This window comes from Stegastes partitus, unplaced genomic scaffold (assembly GCF_000690725.1).
Source record: "Stegastes partitus isolate 25-593 unplaced genomic scaffold, Stegastes_partitus-1.0.2 Scaffold461, whole genome shotgun sequence".
Lineage (NCBI taxonomy): Eukaryota > Metazoa > Chordata > Actinopteri > Pomacentridae > Stegastes > Stegastes partitus.
Genome location: NW_007578192.1, coordinates 220,434 through 237,218, shown reverse-complemented (window position 1 = coordinate 237,218; position 16,785 = coordinate 220,434). Strand labels below are relative to the sequence as shown.

Here is a 16,785-nt window from a genome sequence, read left to right as displayed (position 1 = left end):
CGCCTTCATGATGGACAATAACAGCCTAAATGATAAAACACATTCAGGGTTCAGAAGGTGATATAAGTTCTTCATAAAGTTCTGTTATAAATGTTTGCCAAATTGGTGCTTTAACCACTTTAATCTCCAGATCTCACAATATTTAAATTGAGCGTCGCAGCGCTTCAACCAAAGCGCCCGTCGCAGTCGGTCTACGCACACTTAACATTAGATCTATTACTTCCTTAATTAATTCATAAATCTAAATATCAATATGATGAGATGTACCCTTTAATGTGTGGATTTTTTATTCTCTCCTAAAACAAACCTGTCACTATATTAGTGGAAGAGGAAGAATGATCGTCAAACGTTAAAAAAAAAAGAAAAAAAAAAGTGCTGCGAATTCCAAAAGTTGATGGTTAATAGAGGCGGAATAAAATGTGTTACGACTGTGCGAGCAGCAGAGCACTCCGAGGCTCGCTCAGCAGGGCCTGTAGCATTAATATTATACTGCATATAGCTTTGAAATATTGATCAGCCGTATTTTAACGGTTAGGTCCACTTTTCAGCTCGGCTCACAATAGAGCAGCGAGAGCTCATTAAAGAGCAGAGCAGAGTCGGCGCTAATGTAAGTTAAACGTCATACAAGGAGCCAAAAGACACAAGAACAGAAGGAATTGAATAATTGATAAAAGTACAAACGTTTGTGCCCAAAAAATCCACCGTCAGTTTAATTGATCTCAAGGTATTTATTGCAGCACATATTAAATAAACAGTGCACGGTTTGACCTTTTCAACAATGCTAGTTGCTTGTGTTGGTGATTTTCCTGGTTGGCCACCTCCGCAATCAGACTGCGACATGTGAACACCTCAGCAAGTAAAATAATGACTGTTATTTCCATGAGGCACCAAGCAAAAATGTTCTCTAATTTCTGGGTCACATAATTTCCCACCGTCACAGTTCAAGAAAAAAAACTCACCTCTACAATAAAAGAAAAGATCTTTCTTTTACGGTGAGATACATGCAAAAACATTAGAATGTCATCATGCGCAATAGCCATTTTGCTGGATATAAAGGTTAACAATGAAAAATCTGTAAGTATTGTCAAATTGAACTATGACAAATCTAAATAGTTCTGAAAAAACAAGATATAGCATCAATGACTCGCCCTCATAATGACCAAGATAAGAGTTTAAAGTAGTGAAATCATTCTGAAAATAGTCTTGGAGGGCTCAAATACGGTGGCCCAGAAGTGTCACATCACAACAAAAGCCACAACACAACACAATCAGCCACAACGCTACAAAATTAACCACAACACAGCCCAACGAAATTAACCACAACACTACAAAATAAGCCGCAACACAACACAACAGCTGCAATGGAAACTTTTGGTTTTTTTTTACCCGGAAGTTATACTGTGAAGTGCGCAACGCCACACGAAGTGGGCAGAAGCCGGAGTTGTGTCCTCCACTTTTTATTTATTTCCTTGCTGCAAAACACTCGACTCATATTGTTTACTGTTAAAAGGATCCCCATTAGCAGTCACCAAAGTGGGACAAGCTAGTCTTCCTGGGGTCTGTAATTACTGGATCATTAAGAAGCTGACTGAGAGCATCAAAACAAGTTGCTGGAGATCCATTCAAGTTCAATCAGCCAGGAAAACTCAAATCTGCAAAAACGGGCTGTACCTATGGCGTCCACATTAACAAGTCGAACATGCGATGACTCTTTTTTTTATAATTCAAAGTTAACAACAGCTGTAATAGCGCACACCGACATTATTAAACATCATTTACTATCAGTATTTTACTTACTTCTCGAGTTGTTTCCAACAATCTCCGGCTTCTGCACACTTCGTGTGGCGTTGAAAAAAAACAAAAAACTATTTCCATTGCAGCCGTTGTGTTGCGGCTAATTTTGTGGTGTTGTGGTTAATTTAGTTGGGTTGTGTTGTGGTTAATTCTGTAGTGTTGTGGTTAATTTTGTAGTGTCGCGGCTAATTTTGTAGCGTTGTGGCTTATTGTGTTGTGTTGTGGCTTTTGTTTTGTTGTGACACTTCTGGGCCACCGTACTCAAAGGGTAAAAGGAACATTTTTCTCACCTAAAGTTAGATTAGCGTCACTTGCATGTCTGTACAATGAACACAAAGCTACTGCTGGTAGCCAGTTAGCTTAGCTTAAACACTGGAAACAGGAGGAAACACTTGCTAGCCATCTAAAATATGACTTGCTTTGTTTGTGGATTACATAAATGGAACTTTAATATTTCCATGGCTTCAGGTTCAAATGCATCAGACAGTTACAATTACCTTATTTAACCCTCAGCAAGAAAATCAGCTGATGTATTTATGCTAAGCTGCTCCTTTAAAGTGCTTATGTTGTGTACATTTATGGGATTATAATTTTTAAAAGACCATTCTGGCCTTTTTTTTTTTACCTCTGGCATCAACAAGGCATTTTCGCCCAGAGACCTGCAGCTCACTGGATATTTTATCTTTCTTGGACCATTTTCTGTTAACTCTCAGGGTGGTTGTGCTTGAAAATCCCAGTAGATCAGCAGTTTTTGAACTAGTCAGACCAGCCTGTCTGCCACAGACAACCATGCTGCATCCAAAGTCACTTAAAACACCTTTTCTTGCCCAGTGCTGCCCAGTTTGAACTTCAGCCGACATCGTGTACGTGCCGAAATGTATTAAGTTGCCTGCATGTGATTGTCTCATTCGATAGTTGCATTAATGTAAAGTTAAACACATGTAGATAATAAAGTGCAGTTAAATGTAGCTTTAGCAGAAGCAGCTCTAATGAGGAAATGATGATGAACTGTCTGGCAGCTAGCAGTTAATGTGTTACGTTGTGATGTAGATACGCAACTGAAGACAGGCCTGGACTTTAAATGAGGCATTTCAGGCACGTAAAAAGCTGAGAAGAACTTCTTTTGGTGAGGACTTTATACGTTTGCAGACCTTTACCAAGCTCAGAAAAGCAGCTTCATACCACACTGAAGGAAAGAGGGGAAATGAAAAAGTAGAATATGGGCTCTTTAAAATCTGTGAAAAAAAACTTTTGAAAAGGTCAGTGAAGCTGCAAGTTTGTGAATGTGAGACTTGATAGGCTTAGAGGCTTTGAATTAGAAAACTGATTCAAACTATTCAGTCCTCTAATCAATAAATATTGAGCTGATGCTGCAGTCAAACACAAGCCAAATGGCAGTTACATAATCGCTCTTCTGGTAACAATAGCAGATGCTCCTACTCAACCTGGAACACTACAGCGTGATGCAAAACTACATCACACACACTCACACACACACTTATTCTGCTGTTCACTGAGCCTTCTGAGCACAGAAAGTGGGAGAAGTAGAAGATTTATTTGGATTTCAACCAATTCTATTTGCAATAACTAAAAAAAATAAAAATGCAATAAGCAGATCCAAGTCTAAATGTCTCAAGAACAACTTCAAGAACTGTGTTTATGCACCAATTTGTAAAAGCGGAAGCAGTAGAAGAAGAAGATATAGTGGATGTGTTTACATTTTTACAGGTGGTAATGCACCTTTAAGCTGGTTTTCTGACTGCCAATCAAACTGAAAAAGGAAAAAGAAGTAGATTTATGCTCTCTTAGGTTTGTGCTCGATAACACCGATCTGTAAAAAAAAGATTTTATCATTAACATCAGCTCAGAACGTTCTCACATTGGTGTATGTTGTCATGACCGACAGCTTCTGTGAGTAAAGTAGCCATGATGGGAGCTCCAGATGTTCAGGATCCTTTCCCATTTATAGACCAAACAATGCATTGATAGATTGTGCAAAAACAAAAAATCAACTGATGGAAAATGACAACAATCAGTGGCTGCAGCCGCTTAATGAGTTGTTCTGCTGCAAACTGCACCGAACAGAGGAATGTGGGGGATCAGATAAACCTCTGATGAGTCTCATGACCTGATGTCAGCCCCGTTCACATCCCAGATTGATTTGGAAATAATTAAAAGTCTTAGATTATCCGAGGCAGATGGCAAAAATTCTATTTATTTTCGACGCAGGCAGAAAAATCCAGGCCTGAGGATTTTTGTGTCCTCCGTTGAAAATATGCTAAAAAACGAGCTCTTCAATTATGCACACACCTGAACCTCCCCAGACGTCTCCGCACAATAATTATGGCGCATCTGCTGTTTTTCCTCTTTTTCTCCTTTTATGATTATTATTTTCTTCTTCCCCTCGCCTCCTCTTCCTTTATGATTGATTAGCGCCTCAGCCATCTGTCGCCACGGTAACAGGTCACACCACGTCACGCGCTAATCACGACGACGGTCCACTGTGGGGCGTAATCACATGTGTACACACAACAGCTCCGTAATTATTCACTCCGTTACGCTGCAGAATGACTCATCCCACGTCCGAAAAAGCAGGATTAGTTTCTAACTGACCGGTTGAGCCTTTTCTTTACTCTCTCACATCAGTAGAGCAGGACCAGTGCAGCTCAGCTTATCACGGATATATCTGAGAAAACAAACAAAAAAAAAGTATGTGGACACCTAAAACATGTCGGCGCTGTGTGGTAGTTAAACACTGGTGTGGCTTCCAGTGATGTGTTGAATCTGACGGCAGGAATTTACTCCCATTAAACAGGAAAGTTAAATTTAGCTTCTTTGTGTACAATGTTATACACATGCTGCATTTATTTTATCAACCAAGGAGGGCAGGACGATATGGCAAAAGATATTTATCACCATATAAATGAGAAGACTAGCGATATAATTGACGCTACACAAAATACTTCAAAATTGCACAACTTTATTGGTGCAAATAACAAAAAAACATTTTTAAAATTATTTTCCATTTAGCAAGCAGCTGTTTTTAATGTGCATTAAAGCTATATTGTACCAAAATCAATAGTGCATAAGTTGTAAATTGCTTGCTGCTTAATCAAAAGGCATTTCAAATGGAAATGGGCTCACAAATCTTCAGCATAACAATGCGGCAGGTGAATATTCGGACCGACGGGGTGGAAGTGGGCGGGACGCACAGACAGTACTTGGCTGCTAATGCCAGTTTGGGATAGCGGTCATAGTTCTGTTTCCAACATCGGGTAGTGGCGGGCGATTATTCAGATCTCAAAGTTGCTATCCGGACGCCACTACAACCACCGAATAGTCCGACATTCTGGTCCAGCCCTACTGTGTTGGTCAATGCACTGCATTTGACCTCCTCCTCAGTTGCCGCCATGCTTCTCACTCCATGTGCATCAGACCGGACGACAACAACGGCACTGCACATGCACGTTTCACTCAAATTTTATCACGATATTTCAATTTCACATCATCCCATAACATTACACCGTTATTACCGTGCACATTATGACATGGCCCAGCCCTACAACCAGCTTAGTTTTACTCTTAGTCTTTTTTTTTTCCACACTTGCCTTCTTTCTAATTTCCAAAATTTCAGAAACTGTTTAAAAAAACTTTTTAAAAAGGAAAGTTTCCTAAAGGCCAAGATAATCAAGTTGTCAACAACTCAAAGATATTCAGTTTACTGATTTAGAGAAGGAAATACACCAGAAAACCTTCACATTTATTAAGATGGAATTAGAGAATATCACTCTTGTTATTTTTTAATCCATTATATTAAAGCTGAATCACAGATTGTCAAAATAGTCGGTGCTTAATTTAATAGTTGTCAACTAATCAATTCATCACTTCAGCTCCAACTTGCAGCATCTAAAAATCACACATTTTTATTAACCAGATTTACAAAATCCTAGAAATGTTTTGAATATTTGTTATTTCTTTATAAAGGTTTTAAAAATGTAAATAGTTAAATATTAACAGCATGTAGAGCCACTATCTGACACCTGTGGACTCTTGGGAGAATGTTTTTGTCAAACAAAGAATTTAAGAAATTTTACATTTGTTCTTTTTTAAGATTTATGGCGTTCTAAGTCTTGTTGTGCTGCACAAAGCTATTCTCTCTCCTTCTAGCCATGGTTGTGCTGTTTCCGTAGAGGTCCAGGACTTTATATTGCAGTAAAAAATGAGCCCACAGTGAAGAAAAATTCCACAGAAGCAAAAAAAAAAAAAAAAACACAAACTGCTTGGAGTTCAAAGGGTTAACCTGACAGAATTATTAGATTATTAGATCAGCTTCAGCACCAAACACGACATTACACATCTGTTGAACAGCGTTTCACATCATAAATAAGCAGTTTTTCGATACATAAAATCACACTGGGGCATCAACAGCAGCTGAAAGCAGCAGTATCCGTCAGTGTCCGTCCTCTGACATGCATCACTGGCCACCCCCACTAACCCCACTCACCGCCGCATTAACATAAAGCGCTCGAGGTGAAGTGTGAAATGGTTCTGAGGCAGCCGGCAGCCAAACTCAAGCAGTCATCAGGAATTCCTCTCGCACACTTGAGGGATTTCCGAGCGAATGTAAATGACGTTTTTCATTTCCTGAATCAGATTTCACACTTCCTGGATGGGTTAAGTGTGGAGTCGGTCGAGGCAGCAAAGTGCCGCCGCCGCCGAGGAAGGTTGATCCTCACAGCACAGCACTTTGGCACACCTTCTAGCAAGCGATGAATATTTAAATGTTGCCGTCTAAAACCACACATGGGAAGAGTCCACCTGTGTTATCACACGCAGGCGACGGGGAAGGAAAGAGCAGCCAAAAACGTGCGATTTGGGGAAAAAAAATTGCCCCAGTTTCTGCTGCAACAAACAATGCAGAGAGGACGCATGGTGCATCTCGTCTGCCAAATGGCAAACTGTGCGGCATCTTTGGGGGGGGCGGGAGTTCAGCAAGAGGCAGAGGAAGCAGCCGAGTGTTAAAGAAGTAACAGCTGTTACAACGGGACCCCAGAGGTTAACAGTGTGAGTGGAGATGCTATTCAGGGCTTCCTGCTGACAGGTTACATGCAGGACTTAATTCTCAAACAGTGGCGAGATCTGGCCATCGCTGAGGGCAGGAGTTCTTCATCTGCTGCAAAAACAACAGCCACACATGATTCCCAATATAATATACTGAGAAATATAGCAACAAATTTTCTCCATCTTTCTTCTTCTTTGTTGTTTTTCCTCACTGTGGGCTCATTGTTTCTCACTGCAACACAAAGTCCTGCACCTTTGTGGAAACAGCACAACCATGACTACAGCACAGAGAGCTCATCAGTGTCTTTCATGGAGAATGACGCTGTAATAGTGCCATGAATCATACGAAAAGAAGTCAAATTTAAGTTATTTGTTGCACTGAATTTGAAGAAATCTGGAGTCAGTGTCACCAATGCTGGGAACAACGCTTGCTTTACATATTACAGGCGTTTTAAAACAGTCTAGAAAATCAGTTGTAAAACAAGGTTTCACCATGCTGAATGTATCTTCCAGCAACTTCTTCCTCTGTGTGCTGTACTTAAACCATGCTAAATAACCGTTTTATTGATCGAGCATGTTTTATTTTCCTCTCAGTTTCGGTTTCCTGTCTGCTTTGTGTAAACACAACCTGCAGTTCAGTCGAATAGTCAGATTTGATTTTTTTACCTTCACATGACTGATGAACGCAAGCTGAGTCGTAACTGCCTTAACAGTTACATTTGGTTTTTATATGATTTGGTACAAATGACACATGTAGACTAAAGTGACTTACATATTTCAATTTTAGGTTAAAATTTGGTTAACTTAGATGGAATATTGAATTTCCCTTCTGGGATGAATAAAGTATTTTTCATTTCATTTTCATTTCATTTTTCATTTCATTCATTTCATTTCATGGAACCACGCAGGATTTGTGAACGTCCTGCCTAAAAGTTACGTTTTTTCAGTTTGTGACATCGATGAATGGTGTAATTTTTGTGATTTTTAAAAGAAAACTTGGTTTTGAAACCAGGTTTTGGTGTTCAGAGAGCTAAAGCTAAACTCATCATAGTTGGTTTGCGGCTGAATGTGAAGTTGCTCAGATAAGAATCTTAGTCTAAGGCTATGGTTCTACACTGGAGACTGGTGGATTGCTCCCTCTGGGTTGGGAATGAGTTTCTACAAGTACTACAGGCTACAGAAACTTCTTGGGGAACTTGTTTCTGTCCAACATGTAAATTGAAGCAACATCTCCAACAATGCAGCGATTGCACCAGTCCAGCTCCACATTCACATTTCAACACTAACCTACGGTCACGAACTTGGGGAAAACTCAAAGAATGACATTGCTAATGCATGCAGCCAAAATGAGCTCTCACTGTAAAGTAGCTTACAGATAGGGTGAAGAACTCAGACATCTGGAGGGATTAAATATTTCATCTGGCCTGGGAACGCCTCGGGGTCCCCCAGGAGCAGCTGGACGTCTGGACTAACTTGCTTAGCCCGCTGCCAGAATCATAAGTGGGTGAAAATGGATGAACAGATCAGCATTTTATATGAAGAACGCACATCTTTCTGCAGTTCCACTCAGTTTAATGCAGCATTCAGCTGCTTATTTCTATTGTTTTGGCAGGTGTTAGTATAAAAATCTACTTTTACTATCCTATGTTTTGTAATTTGTTTGTGAAGCACTTTGACCTGCATTTGAACTGTTTGAAAAGTGATTTATAAATGCAGTTTGATTGATTGGTTTAAGCTTCAGTTTCAGTTTTCTGACACAACACCTGGCTAATTCAGTCTCTGTTTTTACAGGAGCAATTTTGCGGTTTCAGGTACTTTTGTAATGAGTTGGTGGAGACCAAACCAGAGCTAAAATGCACTTACGAAATATAAGGCCATTTTTTTGTCGAGTGGCCAAAAAGACATAAATGCTAATTTAATCAAAGCTGACAAAAACCTGAATTGAAATCTTGTCTTTACACAAAACATCTGTATCTAAACTTTGTCTAAATAAATATTACCCAAAACTAGCTGGTTCCATAACATATTTTTATTCACATTTCAAGGTTTCACGTTATAAAAAGTTAACAGAAACTGCCAATTTCTGAAAAGAAAAAAAAGAAAAATGAGACATGGAATCACCACTTGTGTATAAGTTCTCATAGCGGACATGAAACTAACATGACTGACCAGCTGTTTCTGCGTCTTTCACTGTCTTCACTATCAGACAGCATGAAACACTGCCGATACCAACCAACATAAAACAATTATTAACTTTCCTTACAGAAAACGATTTCTGAAGACATCTCTCTAATGTCTGTTTCACAGACGGATAACGTTTTAATTGTTGTTTCTTCTTCTTGGCAAACAACGTGTCTTGTTTCTGGCTTTCTCAACGCTCGCGTCATATGTAACGTAGCCTTTAGCGCCACCTTCAGACGACACCACAGTCTAGTTAAATCGTTCTACGGCAATTAATGGAAACAATCCCAAATTGTGTCTTTTAAAATTTCACAAATTTGCTTAAAATCCGCTTGACATTTGTGTTGAAACATAACTTGCGTTTACAGCAGAAAGCAGCAGTTTCAGATATTTATGTCAGGAGCTGGTGGAGACCAAACCAGAGCTAAAAATACTTTTTTTTTTTTTTGTTTTTTCTGGTTTTTTTTTTACTTTTTTTGTTTTGTTGCCCCCTTTTGGCCAAAAAAATGTCCCAGATGCTGTTAAATGTCAGCAGCTGTAGCTGAAGTTTGTCTAAATAAAACACAAAAGAAAACTTGCAGAATGGTATTGCCTTTCATTCACCTGTTATCGAGTGCACCGGTGGCAGCAGGCTACTGTGTAATGTGCTGGTCAAAGCACTGCAGCAATTTGACGACACTTGGACATAAAGGAATCGAGACACAAACCTTGTTATCAACAAACACTGTTTTTAAATCCAAACATATGAAGAAATAAGGATCGTTTCTCCTCTGTTACATATCTCAGGTAGCATCCTTCAGACTCCAGTCTTGGCTGATCTGGCGACGCCTGTCGTTACCGCGAAGGTGTGTTTTATGAATCCATACTCGATGTCCGTTACGAATCAAACAAGTATCAACCGCCGAGGACTAAAAAAAAAACACCTTCAGCAGAAACACAGCAGAAGAACAACAGCTCACTGTGCAGCCGAACAAACAGGAACAGGATCTGAAATACTGAGAATTACAGCAGGATCTCTTCCCTTCATGATGCATTACAACCTAAAAGGAAATCACCAATTGCAAATAAAACTCCTGCATTTCAAATCCTGAGTCAAAGCATGCAAATACATTCAGAAAAATGGACTCACGCTTGTTATAGCATTACATAATCTGACAGCATTTAACTGCTGTAATTGGTTGAGGTGCTGCTAATTTATAAATAATTCACTGATTAATGTCGGTCTGAGTGCCCAAAACAACACTAATAATTAAGACACATACATGCACAGCCTAATGACGTACACATATTTAAATTATTTGCCAATTGGCTGATTGTTTTCTTAATTAACTGATTGATTCGGAGAAAAGCCACACTTTCACAAACCCTGAAAATTAATTAATGTAAAAGCACAAAGCAACAAATCCCTACATTCTAAAAGAAATCCAATTATCTGCCGAACAACAAAACACTCCAGCTAATTTTCTATTGTAGCTTAATTTATAATCAAGCAACATGTTTTAATAGAACTGTCATCTGTTTTGCATGCAAAATGAACCTGCAGTGAAGCTGGTGAATTATAGGTAAAGAGGTAAAAACTACAGTACTCGAGTAAATCTACGTAGTTACATTCCTCTACGGGAGGTTAAAGCTATAAAAGGCTTTCCCCCTCCTGACTGTTGATGCTCCTATTATGAAACATCTGCAGGTGGCACAGAGTCGCAGCTTCAACACACACACAAAAGCATGACAAACTGAATAAACCACGACTGGAGAAATGAGTCAGTGAAGAGGGGTTTTTGTCAGAAATAGAAGGTCGGAGCTGCAGCAGAGTGTGACACATCCAGGCGGATTGTAAAAAAAATGTGTGATGCTGAATTACTATAGCTGGTAAAGTTCAAATAAATCTGCTTTATTATTCTCATGTCTTGCTGCTGTTTTTATGTCGCTGAGAAATTACAATATGTTGAGCTCACATTTATCTGCTCTGAGCCGAGGTACTTTCCATGCACCTACAGCAGCTGCATTTATTATGCATCCAGTAAGAAGTAGGTCATGACCTTAGGATTTCTCCAAATGGAAGTGTCATACATGCACACATGGATTCACTCCTGTGGTTAAATGCAAGGAATTAATAGAGGGATTTTGCACAGACTTATTTAGACTGCAAAGCATGTGGAGGAGGTGGGAGAAGGAGGAGGGGGGTTTTCTGGCTCAGCGGATAAGAATGTGGCTCAATTATCCAACGAACAGGTCACATGGAGCTGACCTGCACACACACACACACACACACATGATCTGGGACATGCACACAACCCAAAACACAATGCTTTCTGTTCAGTCACATCTGAGGCTTCCAACAGTGGAAATGTGCCTCACCTGTGTGCAGTTCTGACGGCTGTTACTTCCACTGTAGTTCCCAGCAGCGCATCACTCCATCTCCTAATCCAGCGGGTCAGTAAACCATCAGAAATCCATCCAGAGTCAGAGGAAAAGCTCTGCACAAGAAGAAGAAGAAGAAGAAGCAGGAGGAGGAGGCATTGTGTCCAATCCAGAAGGTGCGCTCACATCAACAGCCCCGCAAAAAGAAAGAAGAAAAAAAAGAAAAGAAAAAAAAAAAACTGTCCTCACGCGCTCACAAACATACAGAGAAGCACCGAGAGACGCTGCGGAGCTCCGGAGGAAGAGGCGCAGAGTTCAAGCCCGGGGACGGTGCGCCCTGCCTGGGCTGGGAGAGCGAAAGACGCTGCGGCTGTCAAGATCCGTCGGTGTGCGGTTCATTCATGAGCCGGTCGGTTGTGTCTCCGCTCAGCTCCTCCGGAAAAATGAGGCGGTCTGCAGCAGCACCGACCCCCTCCATCAGCACGGCGAGGTCCGCCCCCTTCACACCGGCTCAGCCAATAAGGAGCAGCCGCCCCCGGTCTTAGCTCCGCCCCCTTTCTCTCTCTCGCTCTCTCGCTCTTTCTGCACAGTTTGGCAACACAAAGACTCACACCGGGAGCCAATCACACTTATTCAAGCTCTAACACAAGCGGACACACACTCAGTCAGGCCCATTCAGAGCCTCCTCTGTCCACATCTGACCGAGCCGCATTAAAGAGATTTCACAGCGATTTGGAGCTGAGTCACCACCTGTAGCTCAACAATCTGACCAGAGAAAGGCCCCGGATCCGAACCCAGCCACTGGAACTAAAGGTTTATATCAGAGCCCACCTGAAGAACAAAGAGGCTTCAGTGTAATAACAGATGAAAGATCTGGTATCAGGGCCCTTCATTTAGTTAAAACATATCTGTGATCATTTATTCACGAGTTTCAAACAGCAACACTAACTAACTTGGAAAAATACATTTATTTTGCAGTGTTTCAGTGCTCGAGAAAGTCTTGCAGAAACGCATACGGACAATGTCTAACTGTTGAACTTGCAAAAATACATTTATTTGCGGCATTTCAAGTGTATTTTTGTATGTTCATTTCAAAACGACCATCACATACTGCTTAACATGCAACAATACTGTTATTTGCAATGCGTCGATGTTCTGCAAACATTGAACCCTTGCAAACATGAACGTCAAACTGTCTATTATGCAAAAGGTTTGCAAAAATTTTTCAAAGTTTTTGCAACTTGGACATTGCAAATTTTAGAGAAAGGCTCCCACATACTGTCTAACTTGCAACAATCCATGTTGGTGCTCCAAACATGTCTGACCCTTGCCAACAGTGCATACGTACAGTGCATAGCTGTCTAACTTCTAAAAATATGTTTATTTGTGACGTTTCAAATGTATTCAGAGCAAGTTTCAAAAAGACTCTTGCACACCAGCTTGCAAAAATACATTTACATGCATTTACCAAACAGACACGTATACAGACAACACCTGTCTGTCTCACTTGCAAAGACATCCCAACATTTCAAATGTATTTTTGCTAGTTAGACAGCACAAATGTCAAAAAGACTCCCACACACTAACTTACAACTGTCTAACTTGCAAAACTACATTTCCATGTGAGGCTGCCGTGCTCTGATGTCTAACCCTGCAGACACACATAAGAATGTATTTTTGCAAGTCAGACATTTTTTTAGACACTTTTGTATGTTTGTTCCTCTCCTACGCACCTTTGTCATCAAATACATGTACAAAGAGTTCTTTTATTTACTAAAAGACCATTATTAAGCCTTGATTATACTCCCTTGCAGATGCACACATGGACAGTTGTGAACACTGTTGTCATAGTTGTCATAAATATACTACTTTCTAGTGCACAGGAATCTGCTTAAAGGATTGCATACATGCACATATTCCAACCATGTGCACTGTTGCCACTTGCAGCATCGTCTCTATGCAGACACTAATTTTGTGATGAACATGGGTCTGCACTCGTGGATTTGGGTAGATATTGGTTTTTATGTCATGCATACTTTCACAGACCCTCATGTATTTGCAAACACATGTAACAGAGGCTTTATACTACTTTGTGATCTACTGAAAGTCCGCTCAGAAATCCCATTCCATAAATGTCAGCATCTAAATGTTACTTAGAACCTGCTGGGTAGACTGTGCTCCATACATGCACAGTTGAGCTTAAAATACATTTTCTGAACATGCACACGACTGTCAAACATGCACACGACTGCCCTTGTACAGTGGACTACATAGACACAAATTCTAGGCTGCCGTGTGGTGGACACAGCAAGTATCTATGAGGTCTGCTGTGGACTGCCATACGAAAATGTCATCATTTGCCTAAGTCTGCATGAAGCCCAACATTTCCCTAGACAGTTCACGGGACGATCATGCGTAGAGGTTTTGTGTGCAGCTCAGCAGCAGTGTGCATGTATGGATTACACATTTGTTGATCCACAGCTCGTGTATGGAGCTGAGGCCTTCCAGTGAACTCCCAATGGACAATAAAGTCATATTTTAAACAACTATTCACCTGTCGTGTCCACAGCTATCCATATCCATAAGAGGGCATCAGGAAAGTGTTATATTTTCCACGTACTCAGCTACACGAAGGGCCATGTGACATAAATGTAGTCATCTATATATATAAAGGCTCATGTCATACTGTAACCTACTACAACAAGCACACACGTGTCCACTAGGGTCCACGTGAAGTAAATTCTCAAAGTCCACAAGAGCCTGTACAGACCGATCTGCTCACATGCAACCTAAAATTTGTGTCCATGCAGAAACTATGCTTCAAGAACAGTCACGTGAACGTTCAGAATATGTGTTGTAAGCTCAGCTGTGCACGTATAGAACAGAATCCACCCAGCAGGCTCCAAGTGAGCACAAAAGTACAACGCTACTTTGGACTTTGGAAGTGATCAGCAGACATGTGCACAGCTGTGCTCATACTGCAACAGGTACACGTTGGTCTACAGCACAGACGAACAGACTGTCTTCATAGCACACACACACAAAAAATTGGCTGTGACTTTGTACTTTTTACAGGATACAGCAGCTGGTAACAGATTGGACTGTAGCACAGTGTCAGTTATTATTCCTGAGGGATGCTGAGCACAGTGGGCTGACAAAGCACAGGATTTTGGACCACACCACTGGTTTTGGGCATCGTCAACAGAAAACGTGGAAAACAAAGCACCTCCAAAGTCAGGCAGCCACTGCTTCGATTACACCTCTTTTAAAGATGAGTTATAAAGGTGTTGATGATGGAGAATCTCCTCACACACTGTTCTAAGCACCTTTTTTTTTTCTTGCACATGTGCAGTTGGTGCACTTGCAGTCTGCATGGTCGCACATTTGGGATCTGCAGAGGGATCGGTCTTGCGGACTTGTGCAGATGAGTTGGCCTTTACACCAATATTTATGTGCCCATTGTGTCTTCAGCTTCCCCTGTGTGCAAAGGAGTTTAATCAAAGTTAATCAAATTTACATTTCCCATGTGTGACGGAAATTTTATCCACATACAGTTGAAACCAGAAGTTTACAGACACTGTATAAAAAGACACATAACCTTTTTTTTTTTTCTTACTGTCTGACATTAAATGTGACTAAACTTTTCATGTTTTAGGTCAGTTAGGATTACGAAAATTATTTATATTTGCCAAATGTCAGAATAATGAGAGAGAGAATTTTTTTAGAGAATTTTGTATTACTTTCTTCAAAGTCAGAAGTTTGCATATACTAAGATTACTGTGTCTTCAATCTACTTGGGAAAGCCCAGATGATGATGTCATGAATTTGGAAGCTTTTGATAGGATAATTGACAACATTTGAGTGAATTGGAGGCACACCTGTGGATGTATTTTAATCCACACTTCAAACACACTGCTTCCTTCAGTGACAATGTGGGAAAATGAAAGAAATCAGACAAGATATCAGGCAGACAATTGTGGACCTCCACAAGTCTGGTTCATCCTTGGGTACAATTTCCAGATGCCTGACGGTTCCACGTTCATCTGTTCAAACAATTATATGCAAATTTAAACACCATGGGAATGTCCAGCCATCATACCACTCAGGAAGGAGACGGGTTCTGTGTCCCAGAGATGAAGTGTTTGATGTGAAATGTGCGTGTCAACCCCAGAACAAAAGTAAAGACCTTGTGAAGATGATGCTGAAGCTGGTCAGAGAGTCATTATCCACAGTGAAACCAGTCCTGTACCAACATGGGCTGAAAGGCTACTCAGAGAGGATGAAGACATTGCTCCAAAAGCAACATAAAAAATCCAGATTACAGTTTGCAAATGCACATTTCGTGTCCACATATGTCTGCAGGAATCCATGGAGAGTCCTCTGCTCATTTCTGCACATGTTCTGGAAAAGCAAATCAGATGCTCTTGTCATGCACCATATGTATGTCATGATGTATGTCCTATAGATTTGGCAAAAAATTAAAAACAGCTTTAATAAATATAATCATTTGTTTATTTGTTAATTTTTTTTTGCTCTTTTAATTGTGTTTTATTGTTAACTGTGATTACGAGTCCTAATAATTCTGTGTTGTTTTTAACTTTTTGTGCTCAGTAACATCTTCTGTCTGCTGAAGTTCTGACCACATGTGCTGATCCATCTTCATCGAGTCCAAGTTCCATTTCCTGTTGGAACAACTATATATTTTTCTATTCCACATCATTGGTCCCGTCCTCGTTAAGAAGCTGTCCACACCGTTTTACCTTATTGACTATTAATGTTGACTAGCAGCTCTTCTGTTTGCTATTAGGAGGTCATCATCATGGAACATGTGCACGTGTGCACGCTGCTAATTGAAGGATGTATAGAAAAGCAGGAAAGTCTAGTTTCTGGAGCTTTTTACTGAAAATGTGTATAATTCATGAACATGAACCTACTTTGACTGCCTGAAGGTGAACTTGGGGCCACACCTCCATACGACCTGATGAATAATGCACATTTCCTTAGGCAGCATCTTTATAGTACCTAATGGCTGTAGCTGGAGATGTCAGACCTCATATGGCAGCCTGTGAACCAGAGTTTGATCCTGAACGAAGGGGGAAACCTGCAGTTGATCAGCTAAGACCTGAACAGGATGCTTCAGGGAGGTAAGATCGTGCCCAAGTTTTCCAGTGTAGCCAGAAATCGTCGTATTTTTGTAAAGACTCCTGAAACAAACAACAGCAACAGCAAACTCCCTATGAACTGCTTTGCTTGACATCTTGCAATGAAAATTGCTCAGTCTTGAAATAGGAATTTCAAAATTTAAAACACCTTAAAAAGATTTGTCCTTGCAGGTGAGGAGCTCAGAGGAGAGTCGCTGCTCCTTCACATCAACCGGAGCCAGTGGAG

The 16,785-nt window shown here is 40.5% G+C and overlaps 1 protein-coding gene across 1 annotated transcript in view; it reads right to left on the bottom strand.

Annotated features, from left to right (window-relative positions):
• Positions 1-11,779, bottom strand: part of large2 (LARGE xylosyl- and glucuronyltransferase 2) — a 127,529-nt gene extending 115,750 nt beyond the window's left edge. The window contains exon 1 of the mRNA XM_008286633.1: positions 11,395-11,779. The gene's annotated coding sequence lies outside the window, so the exon portion shown is untranslated. The remainder of the gene's footprint in view (positions 1-11,394) is intronic.
• Positions 11,780-16,785: the final 5,006 nt, after the last annotated feature.